The sequence below is a fragment of the Hyperolius riggenbachi genome, chromosome 3 (assembly GCF_040937935.1).
Source record: "Hyperolius riggenbachi isolate aHypRig1 chromosome 3, aHypRig1.pri, whole genome shotgun sequence".
Lineage (NCBI taxonomy): Eukaryota > Metazoa > Chordata > Amphibia > Anura > Hyperoliidae > Hyperolius > Hyperolius riggenbachi.
The window spans coordinates 124650691-124676229 of NC_090648.1; the positions used below are offsets into that span (position 1 = coordinate 124650691).

At 44.1% G+C, this 25539-nt stretch overlaps 1 non-coding gene across 1 annotated transcript; it reads right to left on the reverse strand.

The window, feature by feature from the left end:
• Window positions 1–17215: 17215 nt before the first annotated feature.
• On the reverse strand, window positions 17216–17289 carry TRNAI-AAU (transfer RNA isoleucine (anticodon AAU)). The gene has a single exon. It is a non-coding gene; the product is annotated as a tRNA-Ile (tRNA).
• Window positions 17290–25539: the final 8250 nt, after the last annotated feature.

A 25539-nucleotide genomic window follows, 5' to 3' on the forward strand; every position in this document is an offset into this window, starting at 1 on the left:
TGCATATGGGTAATGTTTGGTTCTTAGTGAACAGACTGTTCATGAAGCAGTTAATTAAATATTCGACATACAGGATTTGAGGCTCTCATATTTTAATTTTCAGTTCTATAGCATTATTCATAACATTGCATCAGACTTTCACAGATGCAGTTTACAATCTTCACTCTGTGTTTTAAATTGTAAAACAAAGCAGAGCTTATGACCCATTGAACTTTCCTGCAGTAAAACCTTATCTCAAGCTGTCTCTCACTGTTTCTTGGCTGTTTTAAGGTGGACCTGAACTCTTGTACAGGACATAAATAAAACACAGAGAAATGCACCCTGTATGTATTTAGAGAGTTTAGCCTGTGTGATCCCTCCTCATTTGTGTCTAATCAGAAGTTGTAATTTGATCTCTCCCCGTTCCACATGACTGCCATGGCAAATAAGCTCATTTGAAAGCACAGGATTTTAACAATATGTCTGCTTCCATGAATCAGGAAGTAGAAACAGTGCAGATGTATTCTAGGATTTGTATCAGCTGTAACAAAGAAATGTTTTTTGTTTAAAGGTTATTATGCTGTTGCGTATCTTTTAGAGCAGAGATGACATTCTGAGTTCAGGTCCACTTTAACTCTTCAGAAAACTGAACTGAGTTCCACCACGTTAAGGTGGCCATACATCTGTAGACTTGGCAGCCGATCAACTATCAGATTCCATAATTATTATAGAACCTAATGAAAATCAGTGCTTCCAAGAGCATGTCTGATCAACAATTTGACCAATTCCGGGCCAAAATTTGTCACATTAATCAAATGGACATCCTAGAAAATCTTGGGCGGATATGCTCAACACGACACGCAGCCAGCGTCATGTATGTGCAGTGGCCTGTGAGTCGCCGCGTTGCACAGCTTATGGAGGGGGACACCAAGAGAACAGAGCAGCGTAGAGTGACAACGAGGGACCAGAGGAGGACTTCATGGGGCTGAAAGAAGCCTCAGGTGATTAACCGGCCACTTTTTTCTTTTTCACTTATGACTCCCTTTAACTGATTGGGTATTTGAAGGGACAAAAGGTAAGAAAGATCTCTCTTCCTGTTTAGTGAATGTATATTGTACACAGCGTTGCATCCATTGGTCATGAATGCTACTGAATACAAAATCTGACAGGACATCAGCATCTACAGGAAATCTGGTTGACATGTGAGCTGCTTATCCCGCTGGTACCAGTCACAAAGCATTGATCAGATATCTGTGCATAACGTGTGTGTGGTCTGGTGTGTCCTCAGTAGAGTGTCAGCAGTGGTGAAGCACATGGACGTCACCAGCTCAGCTTTGCTATGGGACATCCAGTATAGAAGCCTCTTCTCAGAGAAGCACAGTGGATTATTAGCAGCGGTTTGGGAGTCAGACTTGTTATTCTTTGCAGTACAAATGCTTGGTCAGTTACCGGTATGGCGATTAGGCGTTAGGTTTGGCCAGATTGCCTGTGACAGGCCTTTGTGTTTGCTCACAGGTCCTGTGTAAGCGGAGGTAGGGGAGAAGCATTCAGTCTTTGTGTTGGAAGGCTTATACATCTGACCCCCTCTGATTTACTCTCTAAGCATATATTGCATTGTGGCAGCACAGGAAACGTGGAGGACTGCTCAGTTTCTATAGCCCCGGGCACCCTTGTGTATGTTACATGGCAATTACTGTACCAGTGACAAGAAATACAACACTCTGCTTGTGTGCAGAGTAATTGCTGTTAATACAAATCCATAGATATGTAAGCTACGCTATAAAATACATGGTTATGCGCTGTAAGTGGTGATGTCATTACTTACGCTGGGAGGGCAGAGATGCCGCACCTGTGAAAATATAATATATAGAATATCATGAGGTCATTTGTGTTACATGACTTATTATAACTGTTCCATGGTTCAATGTATAATTTATTGAAAAAGCAAAACTCTGTTGCTAATTAAGATCAATGGGGTTTATTTCAGATTCGTGTAAGCTGCAGTACTCTGTGTATTTGTGAGTGCTAGACACCTCACTAGACACCTGATTCATTATTACTGCATGAGGTTCATCTGGGGAGTGAGCCGGTGTCATAAGAGTCAACACTGCTCACTATCTGATACGGATGCCTCAGACTTCTGGTTCAATTACTGCAGAGGAGGTAAAAGCTTGGAAAAGCCCCACCAAGACCTATTAGCCTCCTACTCCACCATTCAGGTTGGAATTGGTCAGGAAGGTAGAGGCCCTATCAAAACACTTGAGTTCAGCTGCGTAACTGCAGGGAAGCAGCCCCTACAATTGCAGGGGGTCCAGAGCTGTGAGGGGAACCTAACTACTAAACTTCACTATGAATGATGGACACCTTCACAATCAAGGGGTACGTCCTTCAGATCCGGTGTTTTTTGGCCACACTTGTTATGGGTGTGAAGAACATGAGGGCCACTATTGGTTTATGACCCAGGACCCCCAGGCTGTGAGGTTCACCTAGGGTAGGCAAGGGAAAGGGTGCGAACACAGGGGGGGTGCATCATAGTTTTGCTGGAAGGGGGGGGCACATGATTTGTAGTTACGCCCCTACTTGAGTGGGTGGTGCCTTGCAAAGGGGGCAGAAAAGTGTCCACCCTCTTGAAAAAGGACCCTTGTCTCAGCGTTGTGCATTATTCTGCTTGAAGTGTTTGGAGTTTGACCCAAGTACCCCTGTTTTGATCTACCGTTTCTTTTGGTCATTAGAAGCCTTCTTCTGTGTTGCTTGAAGTATCTTAGGTCAGATTAGTCACTCATCAATGCAAGGAATATTGGAACAAATAAGGTGCAAAGGTGGAGCAGGTGCTTATAGCAAACAATCAGCATTCGAGTTATTTGCACCAGCTTTGATCCACTTTTGCTTACATGGGTTTTGATGAATCTGGCCCCTTGCTTGCAGCTACCATTCCTCTGTGTGGGTTGAAGTCTTCTTCCATTCTCACTGAGAAAATGCTTACTGTGGTACATGTCCCCCTTGGGTCTCAGTGCCCAACTCTCACAGTATTGCTGATTATGCTGGAGGGATATAAGTACTTTTGGCAACCAAAAGTGGTGGATACATATAGGTCTCAGAGTAAAGCCCTGAACATTTCCAGCAACATACTGAAGGAGCACACTAATGATACATTGGTTAGAAGTCTGTTAAAAGACCCCTTTTACCTATTTATCTGAGTGCGAGTAGCTTTTTGGTTGTTTCTTACGGAGGTTGCGACCAGATAGCTTTGTAAACCACTGTATTATTCCCAACACATTTTTAGGCACATAAGAGTGTTAGTTTAGGAAAAAGAAGGCTGGAGATTTTCTTGCTCTGCTTTGCAAGGGACCCCTTCAATGTTACCCACAGATGCAATGCTAAACACTATGCTGAAACGGCACCACACCTCTCACAACCTCAGATCAACAGGATACATAAACTTGGCCACTCCCAGAGTGCACCTCAAACCTTTGGAAACAGAACTTTCTGTCATGCAGCCCCTACTCTTTGGAATTCCCTATCACACAAAGCAAAGACAGACCCATCCCTGGAGTTATTCAAATCCAGAACGAAAAGCCAAAAGAAAAAAAGAGACAGTACACCACTGGCTGCAATGCAATTTTGCTGTGTATTCAGGGAACAAGACACCTCTCGTACACAGCAAAATTGCATTGCAGCCAGTGGTGTGCCGTCTCTTTTTTTCCTTTTGGAGTTGTCCGAAACCATTTGAGCAGTCCGGTTTGAGACCTGGCACCGGCAAACAATCAGGATGAGTACACCTGATCAAGCTGCATCCTTGGCAACACACAGTGGCCAGAATGAAAAGCCACATGTTTAGCTTGGCATTTACAGACTTACAGAATTCTTCTTCTCTACCACAATTTACAAATCAACCAATTATTGGTCTGAGCCATTTTTATGTGCTTTGAGTGCTAGGGGAGAAAAGCACTTTACAAATATTGTTTGTTGTTGTAAGTTGGCATTGGCCAGGATGTACGGCCCAATGCATGTGAGTTCTGCCACCCTGGCTGATAGCAATCTGCATGATAAGGTCCGTACACACGCCGGACTGGAGGCAACGACGGGTCCGTCGTCACCTCCCGCTGGGTGGGCGTTCCAGCGACAGTCCGGCGTGTGTACAGTCTGTCTGCAGACTGATACGGCTGTTTCTGAGTGATCTGCCCGGCGGATCGTTTAGAAACAGCCATATCAGTCCGCCGACAGACTGTACACACGCCGGACTGTCGTTGGAACGCCCACCCAGCGGGAGGTGACGACGGACCCGTCGTTGCCTCCAGTCTGGCGTGTGTACGGACCTTTAGAGTAAGGAGTTAATGAAGGGGGAGACTGCACTATTTTTCTGTAAACACAACACACATTTAAAAAAGCCATCCTGAGCTGAACAAATGTTTATTTTACATAACAAAAGCACAGCTCTCCTTGCTTTATGTGTGTCTTAAGCTAATTCTTGAAGTCATGCATGAAGCCTTCATCAATCACTCGTTAATACTCACCGAGATTATTTAGGCACAATTCCTCCTTATTTATTCGCACAGTTCGCACAAAACAAACATCAAACTTTGCTCCTGGATGCTTTATGTTATAGAATGATGTGATAAAATGAATTTGGCAAAAATATCAAAACGAGATAAAACAAGTGTGGTCTTTTTGCTTTATAAAACATAAAAGCCCTTGCAGAAACGCAACAGACTCCTATGCTTGTTTGTACGCATTTGTACGCTATTTTTTTACGTCCCCTGAGGTTTGGCTTATATTTTCTGACACAAATGCTCGCATCAGTTCATCAGAGAAAATGCAGAGCACAAAACTGGATAAAGTGTGGAAGCTAAAATGATTTCCCTCACAAAAAAACACATGCTTGCGAACTGAAAATGAGTATGTGCTAAAAAACTGAAAGAATTTTATATAGTGTGAAAAAACCCTAAAGGCACTAAGGAAGTTTAATTAATCAACGTTCTCTATGTGAGACAGAGTTGACAACACATCCCTTTAATTACTGACACATATGAACTACACTGGTCTTGTGGCTAGTTAGATGAATTTTAGACCCTGATTATGTGTTGGCATCCCCAGAACCTGCATAACTTAAATGTGTCGGCTTTTAAAGGATTGATTTGGAAGCCCTGATGTGAGACGTGACTGTTTACGTATAAAGAAAGTGATACTGCCACTATTTGAGTGAATTTCCTCTGTTATTTGTCTGGTTCAAATATTTGCCTACTAGAAAACATGTTTTACTCTTATCACATAGCCCAGTAATGCTTCTGCCATGCTACAACAGTACTGCTGACCCAAAGTACTTTTTCAACAGGAAAAAAAGAAACTGTGGCAGACTCCCACCTTTTTACAGTATAGACAAGTACATATCAGCCAGTTCCCTATGAATTGTCTGCAGAGAGGGTGTTAGTGAGGTCCAGGGAGGAGGCGGGACACAGGATTACCTGTTTTTATCAATGTTTTAGTGTGTCACTCACAGAAGAAACGCCTATGAGATGGAAGTGAGAGAATATGTTGTTTTATAATAACAGTTACAACCTCACCTTCACTCGTACACAGCCTGGCTTCCACATTACCCCATAGTGCACTTCTGTGACATGAACTTACAGCTTTTCTTCTTTTATAGAATTATGGCCATTATGGCTTACTGGAGTTAATGTACCTCATGGCTGTCACTCCAGACAAAAAATGTGTACGTGCGTGCGTCCGCACGTGCGGGTGAGTAAACATTTTGGCCAAGCTCACTTTCTGTTTTGTTGTGTCTTTTTCAGCTTTAAAGAGGAACTCCAGTGAAAATAATGAAAAAAAAGTACTTACCGTAATTTTTACAATAATTATGAATAAATGATTTAGTCAGTGTTTGCCCATAGTAAAATCTTTACTCTCCCTGATTTACATTCTGAAATGTATCACATGGTGACATTTTTACTGCTGGCAGGTGATGTCAGAGAAAGGAGATGCTGCCTGCTTTTTTTGGCAGTTGAAAACGGCTGTTATTTCCCACAATGCAACAAGGCTCCCACAGTGTGATGTCAGGACCATGGTCATGACAGAACACTGTGGGAGGGGTTTCACCACAACAATATCAGCCACACAGAGCCCCCCCCCCCCCCCCCCCACTGATGATCCGTTTGAGAAAGGGAAAAGATTTCTCATGGGAGAGGGGGTATCAGCTACTGATTCGGATGAAGTTCAATCCTTGGTTACAGTTTCTCTTTTAGGTCTATACAAACATTACAGTTTTTGCAGCTAAAACAATTGTACATAATCATGTTGGCCAACAATGGGTCAGCAGTGTGTGACAGTTCATGGGTGCTTGGCTAAGATGCATGTACTGTCCAATAGAGAGGGAGATGGAAGGGAGGCCAAAGGCTCCCCGTAGCACTTGCGGACAAAGCATTTGAGCAACATAATCTGCCATGGATGATTGCTTGATTGATGTATTTTGATAAATGCAGATTTCCGTACAGGCATTAAACTGATGGGCAAAATCACCACAGACAATCATTTCAGCTGTTAAAAGTGCAATGTCTGTACATCACTTACCACAGGTGTGACTGGGCTATGCTGACAGGAAGTGGTAAATTAAAATGTCTGCACATAATCATTTACATTCCGCTGGCAAATCTGTGATAAGAGACTTGGGATTCTAATATCCTTCTAGAGGTAAATCCCCTCCTCCTCCCCTTCCACCTATTTAATGAAATTATCACTACAGAAAACCTAATTATGTTTCCCTCGAGATGCAATAAGTTTATTTCCTACAACCTAAGCTAATCACAAAAGCAGACAAATAAGAATTTGAGCCTACTGCAAGTACTGAAACATGTGCTGTTGCCATGGTTGCAAGGATTCACTACTTGATTCATTTGACTAAAGTACTTTAAGGTGTCCATTAATGATACAATCGCATGGACAACCGCTATGGTAATCGATCGGAAATTATTGGTTGTGCCCATTAATGGCCGAATACCCGCTAAGCCGTTCCTTCAGATTAATGGAATTGATCAATTTTTCTGATCCATCCCATCGATCTGAGTGGATTGTACTGTTAATGGCCACCTTTAGCTGGCTCCAGGTTAAAGCGGACCTGAGCTCAGAACTTCCTTACTTCCTTTCTGCTCTAAAGGATATGCAACAGCATAATAATCTTTAAAGAAAAACATTTCTTTGTTACAGCTGATACAAATCCTGCAATAAATTTGCAGAGTTTCTACTTCCTGCTTTCATGAAATCAGATATATTGTTAACATCCTGCACTTTCAAATTAGTTTATTTGCCATGGCAGTCAGCTGACACAGGGGAGATATCAAATTACAACTTGTAATTAGACACAAATGAGAGGGAATTAGAGAGGGTAAACTCTTTAAATACATACAGGGTGCATTTCTCTATGTTTTCCTTCTGTCTTATGCAAGAGTTCAGGTCCACTTTAAACACAATGAAGCAAAAAGGTAATTTGTTAATTCAAAAAAATGTGGATTTGCATATCATATGAACTTTGTAACGAATGTGGAATAAGAGCCCTTCCACATTGCAATGTACTTAGATACGATTTTCAAAGCACATTTGTCGTTCCAATTTCTAAGGGCACCATGAGTAACCTAGCAATCATGGTGCTTTGTACAGAGTAGTGCAATCTGTTTTACAGCCAATCACAAGCATAGTGCCTGCTGCAATTCCCTGCATTGGTATGCAAATCGCATAGCAAACTCTATTTGCTTTGTGATCTCCCATTTGAAAAAAATTCCCACTGCTTTTTTTTCCTGCCTATCGCACTCGTAATCGTGGCAAAACCCCTTCTGAACTAGTGAGATTGAGATTGCGGTATGGAAGGGCTCTTATACTAAAATGGCTGAGGTTCTACTTTAATTCACATGGACAGATGAGGAATCTTGTACCTGGTCCTATGGTATATTATACATGAGGAATGGTGTATAAATGTACAGAGTCTTTGGTTTGGTTTGTCCCTTTGTGTGACCATGCTGATGCTACAGGCCCATATTCGTGAATGGAGTCTATTGTAAATTAACTACTGTATTTTTTGGACTATAAGACTCAATTTTTCTGCCCCAAAAGTGTGTGTGTGGGGGGGGGGGGGAAGTCACTGCATCTTATAGTCCAAATGCAGGGAGTTCCTGACTTGTGAACGCCTGCCAATACAAACCTCCAACCCGCTGCAATGCCGGGGATTCCCTGCACTGTGCCCATGCAGAGGAGGACACAGAGGGACAAACGGAGGACACAGGGGGACACAAAGGGGCTTAGAGGACACAAGGGGGACACAAAGGGGCATAGAGGAGGACACAAGGGGGACAGAGGTGGACACAGGGAGAAACAAGAGGTACAAGGGGGCATGAGGTACAAAGGGGGCATAATCCATAAGATGCCCCTTCGCCATGGATGCACCAGGTTTAGGTATACTTTTTTCCTCTGGCTTTGTCCTCTAAACCTAGGTGCGTCTTATGGTGAGGAGCGTCTTATAGTCCGAAAAATACCGCTGTATGATATGATGGTTTTGTAACATTGGTGGTGACTTATTTGCACGCCTGAAGCATAATAAACTTTGGAAAGAGTCACGGTAATAATACTTTCAGTTTAAGAAAAAAACTAGCATTATATCTATCTCCTTCAGTCATCTTATCCCAATTTCTCAGAATTATGAGCTGTACGCTGGCAGTATATTTTCCCTGTGACAAGTATGATGTGATATACAACTACCTATTATGCAGATGATTATTTATTGCCATAACACACACAAGCTGAAGAGCTCATTAAATTATGCAAATGACAAGTACATTTGCACACAAACAGTTGGCAATGCTGGAACACCTGTTATTTTTTTTTTTATTAATTTCATCACGAGAACTCCATTACTTACTGCCTGTTGCCACGGCTTCAACAGGTGATTGGCTAGCGCTCACAAAACAAAGATGACATTAATGGAGGCTTGTTACGCCCATTTGCGTATTGATTATTTTCTGAAGCAGCGTAAGAGCTAAACGATGAGATTTTAATTGAAAGCTATTGTGCTGCTGGAATACGCTCCGGAGAGTGGCCAGTCAAGCAAAGTAAAAGAACCTGTTCCTATCGCCATTGCCCTAAGATAAATGCCACTAACAGCATCTGTTGCAGACTTTGTGCTCCAAAAGGTCAATACTAGCAAGATTTTTCGGCTGATCCACCAGTGCCAACATATCATGATGGGGAAACAACATTGTTCCAACCTGTCAGTTACTCCCACAACAGGCTCAGTTACAATGTCACATGACAAGATATAGTCAACAAACGATCTTTTTTTGATATTGCGCAACATTATTTGACAAACATTCATTAAAACATTTGGCAGACTCCACACGACGGTTGTTTGTTTTGATCATGCCGCGACCAATTGTTAAGATTTTTGCTTAAGTCGATGAGCTCTAGAGAAAATTTGTGTGATTGTTTTGATGGTGATTTATGTCCTGTCGTTCGTTAACACGTTCTGTGATTCTGAAAGGTGCATCGTGGAACGGTCGTTCATCGGCGCAGATTCCCTGATCCATCATTCTGTGTGTACTTCTATGCCATTTCTGTAGACATTAACACCAGTGGTGTAGCTAAGGAGATGTGGGCCCCGATGCAAGTTTTACAATGGGGCCCCCCAAGCACTTTTTACATAACAATTGATACGGCGCACCAAAACCTGTCAATGGCAACTACAGTGTCAGAGGTGCAAGAGGGGGATGGGGAACAGTTTGTTAATGATTACCACTATTCAAAGTATCTATAGAAGTGATCATTATGAGCACAGGATCAATAGAGAGCTAATACTGTAGTTGAGGAAGGGTCCTTTGGGGCCCCTCTGGCCCAAGGGCCCCGATGCGGTCGCAACCTCTGCAACCCCTATTGCTACGCCCCTGATTAACACAGAAGCTTGGTCAGGCATTGTTGTTTAACCTTTTTTAAACCGATCCATTCCACAGATCAGTTCTTACATGGATTGGTTTTTCATCCATGCAGTGTGAACCAGCTTTGGTTTTGGCTGTATCATGTCATGTGACAATCTAACTGAGCATATTGTGGGAGTAACTGGACAGGTTGGAACAATGTTGTTCCCCATGATGTGTTAAGAACTGGTGGATCAGTAGGAGGAGTACTCAGCCCAGTGTTGTGTGTAGCAAAGCCAACAGGTTATTTTTATCATCTTTGATTTATAAAGTGTCATTATATAGCACAGTGCTGACCTAAGTGCTCTGGGGACTGCTGGATCTTGGCTGTAATTTCCCGGTTGTGAGCGGCTTTACTAGTGTAATTCATCAACACTATAGTAAGCAGCCTAGTTTATACCAGTTATATTGTCGTCATCAATAATGACAATATCATCATCACATTCTGTAATCTTCCCTTTGTTTACTCTTCTCTGCTTGTGCCCAAACACATGAGCTGACTATAGACTTTAAATGAAGGAAGATGTCTCTCTGGCGGCTCTATTCATTCACCTGCATACAAATATAGACTAATGGACCTACAGTGGGTTGCAAAAGTATTCGGCCCCCTTGAAGTTTTCCACATTTTGTCACATTACTGCCACAAACATGCATCAATTTTATTGGAATTCCACGTGAAAGACCAATACAAAGTGGTGTACATGTGAGAAGTGGATCGAAAATCATACATGATTCCAAACATTTTTTACAAATCAATAACTGCAAAGTGGGGTGTGCGTAATTATTTGGCCCCCTGAGTCAATACTTTGTAGAACCACCTTTTGCTGCAATTATAGCTGCCAGTCTTTTAGGGTATGTCTCTACCAGCTTTGCACATCTAGAGACTAAAATCCTTGCCCATTCCTCTTTGCAAAACAGCTCCAGCTCAGTCAGATTAGATGGACAGCGTTTGTGAACAGCAGTTTTCAGATCTTGCCACAGATTCTCGATTGGATTTAGATCTGGACTTTGACTGGACCATTCTAACACATAGATATGTTTTGTTTTAAACCATTCCATTGTTGCCCTGGCTTTATGTTTAGGGTCATTGTCCTGCTGGAAGGTGAACCTCCGCCCCAGTCTCAAGTCTTTTGCAGTCTCCAAGAGGTTTTCTTCCAAGTTTGCCCTGTATTTGGCTCCATCCATCTTCCCATTAACTCTGACCAGCTTCCCTGTCATGGCTGAAGAGATACGCCCCCCGAGCATGATGCTGCCACCACCATATTTGGGATAGTGTGTTCAGAGTGATGTGCAGTGTTAGTTTTCTGCCACACATAGCGTTTTGCATTTTGGCCAAAAAGTTCCATTTTGGTCTCATCTGACCAGAGTGAAGTTGAAGAGTGGGCTCGCACACCAGCTTCTCAATAGAGCAAAAAGTGTCGTTTATTGATCCATAATATGTCAAACACAGAGCATGACAATTGTTTCGGGGCCACTGCGGGTCCCCTTCATCAGAAAAGTGCAGACAAACATAGACAATTCTATGTTTGTCTGCACTTTTCTGATGAAGGGGACCCGCAGTGGCCCCGAAACAATTGTCATGCTCTGTGTTTGACATATTATGGATCAATAAACGACACTTTTTGCTCTATTGAGAAGCTGGTGTGCGAGCCCACTCTTCAACTTCACGATATTCTTTGGATGTTGGCTTAGCATCCAGGACTCAGCACCCGACTCTATACGGAAAGGCGTGCCGCTCCTAACCTTACTTTTGCATTTACTTCTGAGCATTGGAGACGAGCACCCCCGTGTCTACTTTGGCTGATGTTCTCAACCATTGTTATACCTACGGACTTACAAACATCGATACCTGCAGCATTGCTTGCATCCTCCACCACAGGTGTGTGCGTGTGGGGGTGTTGTTCTTAACTGACACATATCTACGGTCAAATGGATGACCATAACGGAGAGGAGCCCACCTTCAGCTATACTCCAGAGGAGATACATAATATACTATTCCCTGGGGACCGACGTATTGGCTTTGGAGCAGACTCTGCCACCGATCTCCTAAATGAATTGAAACGCCTCAAGAAACGTAAGGTTGATCTTGAACTACATGGCCATACTCTGTCAGAGTACTACAGAACCAAGAAGATATCGAAAGGATTTCGTCTTGGAATTCAGCCTACAATTAGCCGCAATAAGAAAGAGTTTTGCGAAAGATGGTGTGCCTTATCTACACAACACTCATTGAATTACATGTTGATGGTGATTGAGGAGGTCCGTGTTCTGCTCCTACAAGTTGATAAGGAACTGGTACCCATACAGACTGGCATTAAGGAATTAATGACCACTGATAAGAAGATTGTGGATCGAGTTTCCTCAAATGAAGCAGAGATTGAAACGTACAGAGGTCAGGTTCAACAAAGGAAAAGAGACAAATACAGACAGATCTGCCAAGACCACCAGGAAGGACGAATATATCCCTGGATTGTTGGTGCTACTCAGAGAAGGGGTCCACCAAGGCGGTGGCCAAAACCTAGGGGTGGTGGTAAACCAAAACCCAAACCTAAACAGACACCACAACAAAATCCGGATTCGGATATTATCACTGAAAACCCCTCATCAGACAGTGACGCTCAAGGCGCATCGGGTTTTCAGGGCGGTCGAGGCAGCGAAGACTCAGGAGGGGTAGACCAAAAAGAAAAAAACCCTCGTCCACTACAATCACAAGCACAACGACCAGCCACACGGAGTACCCAACAACATCACCAATTGTGAATCTGAGTGAGTATACACTTAGTAAACACGAAATGGCTGTACTATCCAAGGGTTTATCATTCTGCCCCACGTCTGGTTTTGACTCTTTTTGATTTGAAGTCGATCTTTTCAAGTTTGAAAGATCACTCAAACTAAAACTGTTTTTTTTACAACAAACCCACCTCAGCTACAAGTGTACCCATATCAAACTTTAAATTGAAAAGTAAATTTGTTCCACCCGGATCCTTCCCTAGTATTGAAAGTTTCGTTAAAACTGTACGCTACGATGTACTGCACAGTGTCCAACATAAGACTCCCAAGTGGAATCTTACACGTAATGAGAGACAGGCCCTGAAATCATTGAAAGAAAACAATGAAATCATAGTGAAACCAGCCGATAAGGGTGGCGCCATTGTGGTATTGAGTTATCAAGAATATAGTAAAAGCATCAGTGCAATGCTCAGTGATCAGAGCAGCTACTGCATGATACATGGAGATCCTACTCATTCAATACTTAGGAAATTGAAAGATCTGTTATTACTTGGGCGATCGAACGATTGGATTACAGAAAAAGAAATGGAGTTCCTCCTGCCGGAACATCCTCAAAAACCTGTTATCTATGGACTGCCTAAAATACATAAAGGGATCGCACCTCTGAAATATCGCCCAATTATATCTGGCTCTGACTCGGTTACCCAACCCATTGCCCAATTTATTGACTTCCACCTTCAACCCATTGTGCAATCCTTGCCTGCTTATTTGAAGGACACACAGCAGTTTCTTTCCAAACTTAATGATATTTCAGTAGATCTTGATAATGTCATCTTGTGTACAATGGACATTGGCTCATTGTACACGTCAATCCCCAATGAAGACGGACTTGGGGCGGTAAGATGCTTTTTGTTACAACAACAGAATGTCCTTTTACCATCTGAGTTTATCCTGGCAGGCCTTGAGCTCATATTGACATGCAACTGCTTTCGATTTGAGAACATTTGGTTTAGACAGAGCAGGGGGACAGCCATGGGCAGCTCGGCTGCCCCTGCCTATGCTAACTTATTTGTTGGATATCTTGAGGACATGTTTGTGTTTCGGTCGCCGTTGTACCTTGCCCACGTGGTTATGTGGGTAAGGTACATTGACGATGTGTTTGTGCTATGGAGAGGTGATCGCAAAGATCTTTGTGATTTCATTGAGTATCTTAACTCACTGTTTGTAGGTATTGTTTTCAACCCAGAAATCTCGGATCTCTCTGTACCTTTTTTGGATGTTAAAGTGGAAAAAACAGCAAGTGGTTTGAGCACTACTTTGTACAGAAAACCGACTGATCGGAACACATTGTTGCTGTACAGTAGTGCTCATCCCAGTCATCTAATGAATGGGCTGTTTCTCAATTCCTTAGAGTATTGAGAATTTGCTCAGATACAAATGATGCTGAGGGCGAAATTAACAACATGAGGGATAGATTTATTGAGAGAGGATATCCAGATCACATCCTCCAGGGAGCAATCAGTAAAGCACATGCCATCTTCAGCGGCACGGTTGCGAAACCGGCCAGAAATAACATCCCTTTTGTCCAAGATTTCGGTCCAATGTCTATGATTGTTAAAAGGTCAGTGGACAAAAATCTATCTATTCTACAATCTGATAAAAGCCTCAATCCCATTCTCAGAGAAAAACCACTGTTCTCATATAGATCGAATAGGAGTATCCGGGACATTTTGGTTCAAGCAGACCCATGCCAGAAATATAGTAAACAACAGTTTATTTTCTCAGAGAGGAAAGGATGTTTCAAGTGTTTCAACTGTAATGTGTGTAACTCTCTTATCACAGGCACTTTCTTCACCCACCCAAGTTCTGGTAAGAAGTTTTCTGTGAATGACTATTACAATTGTAACAGCGAACACTGTGTTTACCTATTGAAATGCCCCTGTGGTAAGGGGTATGTGGGAAAGACATACTGGGACCTTTAAAACCAGGTTCCAACACCATAGGAGCGATATACGCATTGCCATAAAAGCACACGAGGAAGGCAAACCTTTGGACTCCACCAAACCTGTGGCAGTACACTTTGTGCAAATAGGTCACCGAGTCAGTGAGCTAAGGGGTCTTGTTATTGATAGGGTAAAAAAACCGAGGCGAGGTGGAAACTGGGACAATCTCTTGCTAAGGAAGGAAACATATTGGATACACACTCTGGACACAGTGTCACCGAGAGGGCTTAATCAACTCAATTCCTTCACATGCTATCTTGATGAGAGATAGCATCATGTGCATACCCTCTGGGAAATTTGATTGTATTAGCTTAGACAGTCCTCCACTATGGTCCCTAAGGGCCCTTTTCCACCAGCGCGTTTGCGCTGGCTGAATCGCAAAAACGCAAACCGCTAGCGATTTTACAATCGCTACGGTTTGCTTTTTAACATAGGAATCGCGGTAGGTCATTTCCACTACCGCGATTCGTTTTTGTCAGGAACGCGAACGCGCGGCGGAGTGATATTTGCCGCGATTTTGCTATGCAGTGCATAGCATAGCAAAATCGCGGCGGCGAACGTCGGGGAATCGCCGGTAATTGCGATTCAGCAATCGCTAGCGTTCAGCGTGAACGCTAGCGATTGCAAGTGGAAAAGGGCCCTTACTAAGCTTTTATTACTGCACGGTTTAATTGTTTGTATTTACAGGCCCTCCCACGAACTTTCCTTTTATGTACTTCCCTTGTCTGTTCCCCGTTTCCCGTCCTTTCCTTGCCCGTTTTCCATCCCTCACCTATTTCCTCAATGTACATGCAGCTTCTATACTCACCGTTGTCCTATGACACGGCAGATGATATTCTTAGATCTATGGTTAGCAGCGTATAGATTATTACTACCACTTTACATATGGTGTATGGATTTATGTGGTTGGTGTTATTCTGTGTGTGTGTCACCCCCGGTTTTGGCATTTGAGCTTATGTGTGTGCGTCTTAATGACGTTCCGCCTAAGCCCTTATGCACAGCGAGTATAGCGCGCACCCCGCTGTTCCCTTGCTATTGTTGCCACGGTGAGGTGGGACGCCGGGCGCACTGGCTTGCGGAACAGTATCCGGCTGCCATTGGCTCCTTGCGGCGTGACGTTGTTCCCGTCCTTCCTTCTGTTGGATCTTGCAGCGTAATGACTGACCACGCCCCTTCCGCTCCGGCGAGCTTCGCTGGATCTTACTGCTGACCCGAACGGGCTTGCCGGAGGTAGGCGTGTTTCTAAGTATTCCCACGATCCGGGCACCTTCTCTAACGGCTGCGGGCGGCGGGTGTGGCCCCACACAGACGGCGCCGGCCAATTGATTTAAACTTAACGGTGAGTGACAGCATTGATAGATCAGCACTAGTCTTACTAGTCTTACTTTTTATGCAGACAGCAAAGACTGCCATGAGACCCACTTATTGGGCATTACACTAAACGTCCATAATATATGTTGACATTTGTGTAACCTGCATATATTGTTTTGATCTAATGTTTGCCACATGTTTACATTGCAATGGGTGGGCGTGTCCCACGATAATGGGTTGAGCCTGTTACATTGGTATTTATTGGTGTGCACATTTCAATTCTATGTTTGTCTGCACTTTTCTGATGAAGGGGACCCGCAGTGGCCCCGAAACAATTGTCATGCTCTGTGTTTGACATATTATGGATCAATAAACGACACTTTTTGCTCTATTGAGAAGCTGATGTGCGAGCCCACTCTTCAACTTCACGATATTCTTTGGATGTTGGCTTAGCATCCAGGACTCAGCACCCGACTCTATACGGAAAGGCGTGCCGCTCCTAACCTTACATTTTCATCTGACCAGAGCACCTTCTTCCACATGGTTGCTGTGTCCCCCACATGGCTTGTGGCAAACTGCAAATGGGACTTCTTATGCTTTCTGTTAATGCCTTTCTTCTTGCCACTCTTCCATAAAGGCCAACTTTGTACAGTGCATGACTAATAGTTGTCCTATGGACAGATTTCCCCACCTGAGCTGTAGATCTCTGCAGCTCGTCCAGAGTCACCATGGGCCTCTTGACTGCATTTCTGATCAACGCTCTCCTTGTTTCGGCCTGTGAGTTTAGGTGTATGGCCTTGTCTTGGTAGGTGTACAGTTGTGCCATACGCCTTCCATTTCTGAATGATCACTTGAACAGTGCTCCGTGGGATGTTCAAGGCTTTGGAAATCTTTTTGTCAAGACAAGACAGGACAAATAACATTTATATTGCGCTTTTCTCCTGGCGGACTAAAAGCGCCAGAGCAGCAGCCACTAGGGCACGCTCTATAGGCAGTAGCAGTGTTAGGGAGACTTGCCAAAGGTCTACTACTGAATAGGTGCTGGCTTACTGAACAGGCAGAGCCGAGATTCGAGCCCAGGTCTCCTGCGACAGAGGCAGAGACCTTATCCATTACACCATCCAGCCACTAGCCAAAGCAAGCTCGCATGCATTGGCCGAGAAACACACCCGGGTCAACTGCTTGGAAGGCAGCTATGCTCACCACTATACCACCAACGCTACATAAAGTCTAAGCGCACACCTGTGGCCCGTACAGGGATCGAACCTGCGACCTTGGTGTTATTAGCACCACGCTCTAACCAACTGAGCTAACTGGCCATTGTAGCCTAAGCCTGCTTTAAATTTCTCAATAACTTGATCCCTGACCTGTCTTGTGTGTTCTTTGGACTTCACAGTGTTGTTGCTCCCAATATTCTCTTAGGCCTAGTGCACACCAAAAACCGCTAGCAGATCCGCAAAATGCTAGCAGATTTTGAAACGCTTTTTCTTCTTTTTCTGTAGCGTTTCAGCTAGCATTTTGCTGTTTTGTGAAGCGTTTTTGGTGTAGTAGATTTAATATATTGTTGCAGTAAAGCTTTTACTGAACAGCTACTGTAACAAAAAACGCCTGGCAAACAGCTCTGAAGTGCTGTTTTTCAGAGCGGTTTGCAGTTTTCCTATACTTAACATTGAGGCAGAAACGCGTCCGCAATCCAAAATCTGCAGCAGCCCGGGAATATGCGTTTCTGCAAAACGCCTCCCGCTCTGGTGTGCACCAGCCCATTGAAATACATTACCCTAGCGGATCCGCACCCGCAAGCAGATCGCAAACCGCAGCGGAAACGCTCCGGTGTGCACTAGGCCTTAGACAACATCTGAGGCCCTCACAGAGCAGCTGTGTTTGTACTGACATTAGATTACACACAGGTGCACTCTATTTAATCATTAGCACTCATTAGGCAATGTCTATAGGCAACTGGCTGCACTCAGATCAAAGGGGGCCAAATAATTATGCACACACCGCTTTGCAGTTATTTATTTGTAAAAAATGTTCGGAATCATGTATGATTTTCGTTCCACTTCACATGTGTACACCACTTTGTGTTGGTCTTTCATGTGGAATTCCAATAAAATTGATTCATGTTTGTGGCAGTAATATGACAAAATGTGGAAAACTTCAAGGGGGCCGAATACTTTTGCAACCCACTGTACATACTAAGGACACAGTAAGTGACTGCCAGTAGAGAATAAATAGTGGCGGTGTCAATTCTAGCCATTAGGATGGACCATACCATGATGCTGCAGCCTTGTGTTATACAATCATTCTAGTTTTAGTCATTGTTCGTGAGGATGCACTATACCAAGATGCTGCAGCCTTGTGTGATACAATCATTTAAGCCATTGTTAGTGAGGATGGACTATACCATGATGCTGCTGTATTGTGTGATACAATAATTCTAGCCATTGTTAGTGAGGATGGACTATACCATGATGCTGCAGTCTTTTGTGATACAATCATTCTAGCCATTGTTAGTGAGGATGGACCATACCATGATGCTGCTGTATTGTGTTATATAATCATTCTAGCAATTGTTAGTGAGGATGGACCATACCATGATGCTGCTGTATTGTGTTATATAATCATTCTAGCAATTGTTAGTGAGGATGGACCATACCATGATGCTGCTGTATTGTGTTATATAATCATTCTAGCAATTGCTAGTGAGGATGGACTATACCATGATGCTGCAGCCTTGTGTGATACAATCATTCTAGCCATTGTTAGTGAGGATGGACTATACCATGATGCTGCTGTATTGTGTTATATAATCATTCTAGCAATTGTTAGTGAGGATGGACCATACCATGATGCTGCTGTATTGTGTTATATAATCATTCTAGCAATTGTTAGTGAGGATGGACCATACCATGATGCTGCTGTATTGTGTTATATAATCATTCTAGCAATTGTTAGTGAGGATGGACTATACCTTGATGCTGCAGTCTTCTGTGATATGTATAGATCAGGATTTCAGGAAGATTCCCAAGCCTGCTTGATCTCTCCTTCAGAATAGTCATTTGGGGCTGTGTGTTGGTGGCACAGAGATGAGAAAGTAACCCAATCTGTCATTTTGTATAGTTTATGGCCCTGTATTTCAAGGCTGCCTATAAACACATAATACACCAACCACAGGCTCTTAGACATGAAAGCTTGACTTTGCCAAGTATTCGTGCTTGGAAAAGAGAGATGAATGAAGGAGTATAGTTTTCTTTATGGAGAACAACAGCTATTGAAACATTTTTTTATATCCACTCCAGCTGGCAGTGTTAAAATGTATGATTAATATGGATGAGATTTTTTCTCCCTCTGCTTGTCATATTAGTTCAAAAGTCTGCACAAAGCTGGAAGTAAAACTATTGGCATCCCTTTGCACCCCCCTACTTCACTGGGTTTACAGAAAAAGCTAATTAGATTTTTAGGAAAGAGGGATCCTGTACATCTGGACAGATGCTGGGTACATGCCTGGATAGTTGTGACTAATCACTCCCATCTCGCTAATAACTGACGACCATGCAAGGATTTTTCTGAATGAAACCAGCAGAGCTACTGTGCAGTGACCTGGAAAACACCAGAGTAATCACAGTTACGTCTGTGCAATATAGTTTGTCAAACTACTTGTAAATGTGATTTGATGTTTTTTTCTTTGGGAATGGGGAGATACACTTTTATTTGTGTCATTCTTTCCATACTTTGGCCAGTTACACTGCGGTTGCAGAAAAGCCATCTGGAGATAACTTTGTGACTATGTTCCTTCAATATCAACATAATATTTTGAAAGTAAACAGCTTTTTGTCTAGATTAGTAAACTGATCCTGGAATGCTGCGGATGCCCAGAGGGTATGAAGAGACGGCTTTGTTCTGTTTCTAAAGTAACCCATCAAAATATTGTTCTGTATCTCTCCATGCGTGTTATAATAAGCAGGTAGATGCTGGCATTAGAGAATGCAAATATCAATCAATGCAAAAGCGTTAACTACGAGGAAGTGATTTGAGAGTAATCCAAAGACCCCTTTCATTTATAATGAAATAAGATTTTACTCATCCACATAACACTGTAATCAGACCCAAGAGGAAACCTCCATGTGAAATTCTATCCTGTTTACCTGAATTATCAGATTATTATTGGGGGGCAATCTACAGGTGAAAGCCGAAAAATTAGAATATCATACAAAAGTCCATTTATTTTAGTAATTCGTCTTAAAAAGGGTTGCTATTTCATATATTAGTTTCACCTTTTAAAGGGAACCCGAGGTGAGAGGGATATGGATGGAGGCTGCCATATTTATTTCCTTTTAAATAATACCAGTTGCCTGGCTCTTCCCCTGATCTAATACTTTTAGCTGTAGACCCTGAACAAGCATATGCAGATCAGATACTCATTTCATTGGATAAGCCATACTGTATGCTTGCTCCAGGGTTTTGACTATGCTACGTATGCTAGAAGATCAACAGGACTTCCAGGCAACTGGCATGGTTTACAAGAACATAAATATGACAGCCTCCATATCCCTCTCACCTTGGGTTCCCTTTAAGCACTGGCGTAACAATGGGGCCTGCAGCCCCTGCTCCAGCGGGGGGGGGGCGCTCAGGGCCGTTTTGTGGGGGTTGGAGGGGACGCAGCATGAGGGGAAAGTCGGGCAGCGGCGGGCAGCGGACAGATACATACCTTCCGTGCGCTCCAGCGTGCGTTCCTCTCTCTAGTCTCTGTATAAACAAGACTTCCTGTATAAACAGGAAGTCGCGTCAGAGACTAGAGAGAGGAACGCACGCTGGAGCACACGGAAGGTATGTATCTGTCCGCTGCCCGCCGCAGCCCGGACTCTAATTTAAAGGATACCACAACTGACATGTGGCATAATGAGATAGACATGGCTATGTACAGTGCCTAGCACACAAATAACTATGCTGTGTTCCTTTTTTTCTTTCTCTGCCTGAAAGAGGTAAATATCAGGTATGTAAGTGGCTGACTCAGTCCTGACTCAGACAGGAAGTGACTACAGTGTGACCCTCACTGATAAGAAATTCCCCCTTTTTTATCTCTTTCTTGCTCTCAGAAGCCATTTTCTGCTAGGAAAGTGTTTCATAGTTGAAATTTCTTATCAGTGAAGGTCACACTGTAGTCACTTCCTGTCTGAGTCAGGACTGAGTCAGCCACTTACATACCTGATATTTACCTCTTTCAGGAAGAGAAAGAAAAAAAGGAACACAGCATAGTTATTTGTGTGCTAGGCACTGTACATACCCATGTCTATCTCATTATGCCACATGTCAGTTGTGGTATCCTTTAAGCTGGAAGGGAGTCCAGAGGGGAGAGCCCCGAGGCGAGGGAGGGGGGGGGGAACGTCTCCCCTCCCCGCCGAATGTGGCCATGGCTTTCCCCTCATGCTGCATCCCCTCTAACCCCCACAAAATGGGGGGGGGGGGGTGCGGGGCGCTCAGAAATTCTGCAGGAGGGCCTGGTGGGGCCTAGTAATGCCCTGCCTTTAAGTCAAATTACTGAAATAAATGGAATTTTGCACAATATTCTAATTCTTCAAGTTTCACCTGGAAACCCATTCAATGACACTTCAGCAACAAGTGACAACCTTCGTGCTGTAGGATCCCATGACAAGAGTAAGCACAGGAGCAGGGACGTTTCTAGCCTTTATATTGCCTTAGTCAAAACACTCACTATCGCCTCCTTCCGTTTCTGCTAAAACATTATACAATCTTAAAGGGATACTGTAGGGGGGTCTGTTCTGTTATACTTTAGACCAGTGGTTCCCAACCTTTTCCGGCCCGGGGAACACTGCCTGACCAAATTTTTCTCCGGGGAACGGCGCGGGGGGGGGGGGGGGTTGCGGCGACGGGCGGAGTTGCGGCTGCATAGCTAGCATAGTTGCCCCAGTGTAGGGAGTTTAGTTGCCTCAGTATAGCCAGAATAGTGCCCCAGTATAGCCAGCATAGTGCCCCAGTATAGCCAGCATAGTGCCCCAGTATAGCCAGCATAGTGCCCCAGTATAGCTAGTATAGTGCCCCAGTATAGCCAGAATAGTGCCCCAGTATAGCCAGCATAGTGCCCCAGTATAGTGCCCCATCATAGCCAGTATAGTGCCCCAGTATAGCCAGAATAGTGCCCCAGTATAGCCAGCATAGTGCCCCAGTATAGCTAGTATAGTGCCCCAGTATAGCCAGAATAGTGCCCCAGTATAGCCAGCATAGTGCCCCAGTATAGCCCCCCAGTATAGCTAGTATAGTGCCCCAGTATAGCCCCCCAGTATAGTGCCCCAGTCAGAGCAGGGACAAGGTCCGCCAGCACCCAAGGCTGAGACACCAAAGTGCGCCCCTCCATCCCTCCCACCCCAGCCGTCACACACTGATTGCTACTAGACTAAGAGGGCCACAGGGCCCACAACCTCCCCAACACCTTAATATATAGTTATTTGGCGTGCAGTCACTGCTATGTATCCCCTTTTCTTATTTCTTTCTGCTTCATACACAATTAGGAATGACAGCTGAATGAATTGTGCGCCCCCTCCTACACTGCGCCCTGAGGCTGGAGCCTCTCCAGCCTACGCCTCGGCCCGGCCCTGGCCCCAGTATAGCCAGTATAGTGCCCCAGTATAGCCAGAATAGTGCCCCAGTATAGCCAGCATAGTGCCCCAGCATAGCCCCCCAGTATAGCTAGTATAGTGCCCCAGTATAGCCCCCCAGTATAGCCAGTATAGTGCCCCAGTATAGTGCCCAAGTATAGCTAGTATAGTGCCCCAGTATAGCCAGAATAGTACCCCAGTATAGTGCCCCAGTATAGCTAGTATAGTGCCCCAGAATAGTGCCCCAGGATAGCCAGTATAGTGCCTCCCGCCCGTCCCCACGGCCAACGCTGTTATTACCTTAACAGCTGCCGCTCTCCCCTCTCCAGCGCGTGTATATTCTAGCAGCGTATCTCCGGCTGCTCTGTCTGTGTGATGCGGAAGGAAGCATCCGGGCAGCGGCTTCCTGTAACGGCGATATGTATCGCCGTTACTATGGGAACCGAGCCCTCCCTCCTTCCGCATCACACAGACAGAGCAGCCGGAGATACGCTGCTAGAATATACAGGCGCCGGAGAGGGGAGAGCGGCCGCTGCTATGCTAATAACAGCGGCGGCACGGGCGGGAGGGTGAAAAGAGGACGGCACACCAGGCAACGTTCCGCGGCACACTAGTGTGCCGCGGAACACTGGTTGAAAAACACTGCTTTAGACTAGTCCCAGGGGGTTGAGACCAAGGACCTCACCCCAAGCTCAGGATTGTTGTCTCATTGCTCTGTTATACTTTAGACTAGTCCCAGGGGGTTGAGACCAAGGACCTCACCCCCAAGCTTAGGATTGCTGTGTGATTGTTCTGTTATACTTTAGACCAGTTCCAGAGGGTTGAGACCAAGGACCTCACCCCCAAGCTTAGGATATTGCTACCCTCTTATTGCTATTTGTTTAGACTAGTTCCCGGGTGTTGACGCTATGGATTTCACACCCAGACTAGGTTATTGCTTCTCTATTGATCTCCTGTGTATGACTCTTAGCTATTACTCTGACCCTGATCTTGTCTTCTGTTCCTGTACTTTCGCCTATCTGCCTACCTGTTGCTGAATCTCTGTCTGATTACCGACTATTCTCTTGCTTCACGATTCTGTACTGATACTTACCTCTCTGTTGCCGAACCCTGCCTGTCTGACCAATCTACTCGCCAGTGGGCCCTCGCCACTGGTGAGGTATTAACTGCGCCAGCTCCTCTGGTTAAGCAGCTCTGCTAGGATATAGTTAGTTCTAGTTACCTACTCATTAGGTGCCTGTTGTTTTAGTATTACTGTATCTCGTAAACTGCAGTTCAGTATGACGCACCCGCACCTCGGGTGTTCATTTGCCTGCAGTATAGTCTGAATCACCCACTCCCCGAGAGATTCAGTCTCTTCAGCATTGTTTCCCCAGCTTGCTGGAGGTTGTACGTTAGTACACACGCAGTGTACTGTTCCTACCTCACCAGCCCCTCTGGTGAGGCCTCATTAAAGCATTATAGTTACCGTGACACCAATCACTACACTCTCTGCTCTCAGTCTTGCTATACTGGCATTATTGGTGATTCTGCGGATCACACATAATCGGGTATAGCGTCTGCATTGTTGGTGATTCCGCAGATCACCAGCAATCAGATATCTGAGTAGTGGCATTAATCGTCACAATATCACAGTTCCATCAGCAAAGTGTGCTTGACATGAGTTTTTGGGGCCCTCTATAGCTGGTGGTGCCATGGCAATTACTTGGTTTGCCTATGCTTAAAGGAATACCGAGGTGGCAGGTTATATGATGATAGACATGTGTATGTACAGACTGTGCCAAGCACGCAAATAACTAGGCTATGTTCCTCTTTTTTGTTTCTCTGCCTGAAAAAGTTAAACATCTGGTATGCAAGTGACAGTTTCTTTCGGAACTGGGCCTGACTATAGAGTAACCCCCACTGATAATGAATGACAGCCATAAAACACTTTCCTGGCAGTAAATGGCTTCTGAGAGCAGGAAAGAGATAAAAAAAAGTTCAATTTGGCATCCTATATAATAATTAGCCTGTGTCGCTGCGTCCAGCAGTTTGCAGCGTTCCTGTGTCCCTGTTATTTTGTCACTGTGCATGTGCGCAGTAACAGGAAGCTGGAGGGACCAGGGAGCGAGGTGGGCGGGCGCGTGTGCATGCGCAGTAACTGGCGGCGGCGGTGGCGAAAAAAAGACCCAGATGCCATTTTTAAACGTTCTTGGATCTACTAGTACTTTAATAAATGTGTTATTGAACAGGGATAATGAAACAGTAAAAACTTAAAAAGTAGATTTAAAGTGGATCTGCGATAAACTTTTACTCATTGCATAATTGTGTTCCTTTCATATGGTTTATAGGGCATTCCTCAAGCCAAATACTTTTTTTGTTTTTTTTTAATATTTTAATTCCCATAAATTAAACAAGCCTCGTCCACAGCTTTTCACAGTGCCTTGGCATTTTCAGACAGTAGAAAGAGCTTATAGGAGCTCAGTCTAGGCAGAGGGAGGGGGAGGTGTTACTTGCCAGAGATTTCACAGGCAGAGGGGAGGAGGAGAGGGGACTGAATTTACACATAGGCAAGCTGATAGCATCTCCAGCTCTCAGCCTGTGACAATGTGACAAACAGAACATGGCTGCCCTCGTATCACAGGAATAAATATTCATAAACTGTTGAAGCTCTTTGCAGTTAGATATGCTGTGTAAACTTAACTCTCTAAACTTTACATAAGATATATAGACAAGTTACTTGTTATAGTTAGTTTTTCATCTTGGATCCGCTTTAAACATAAAAACAATAAAACAAATCTGTAGGATATCTAAAAACAAGTAACTTTTATAAGGAGGATAGATACAATTGCTTATCTCATCAATTTACTTTCACCTCGGGTGTCCTTTAACAATGGCCATGCTCTAGAGTAGGGCTGCCCAATGCGTCGATCGCGATCTACCAGTAGATTGCGAAGGACTGCTGGGTAGATCGCG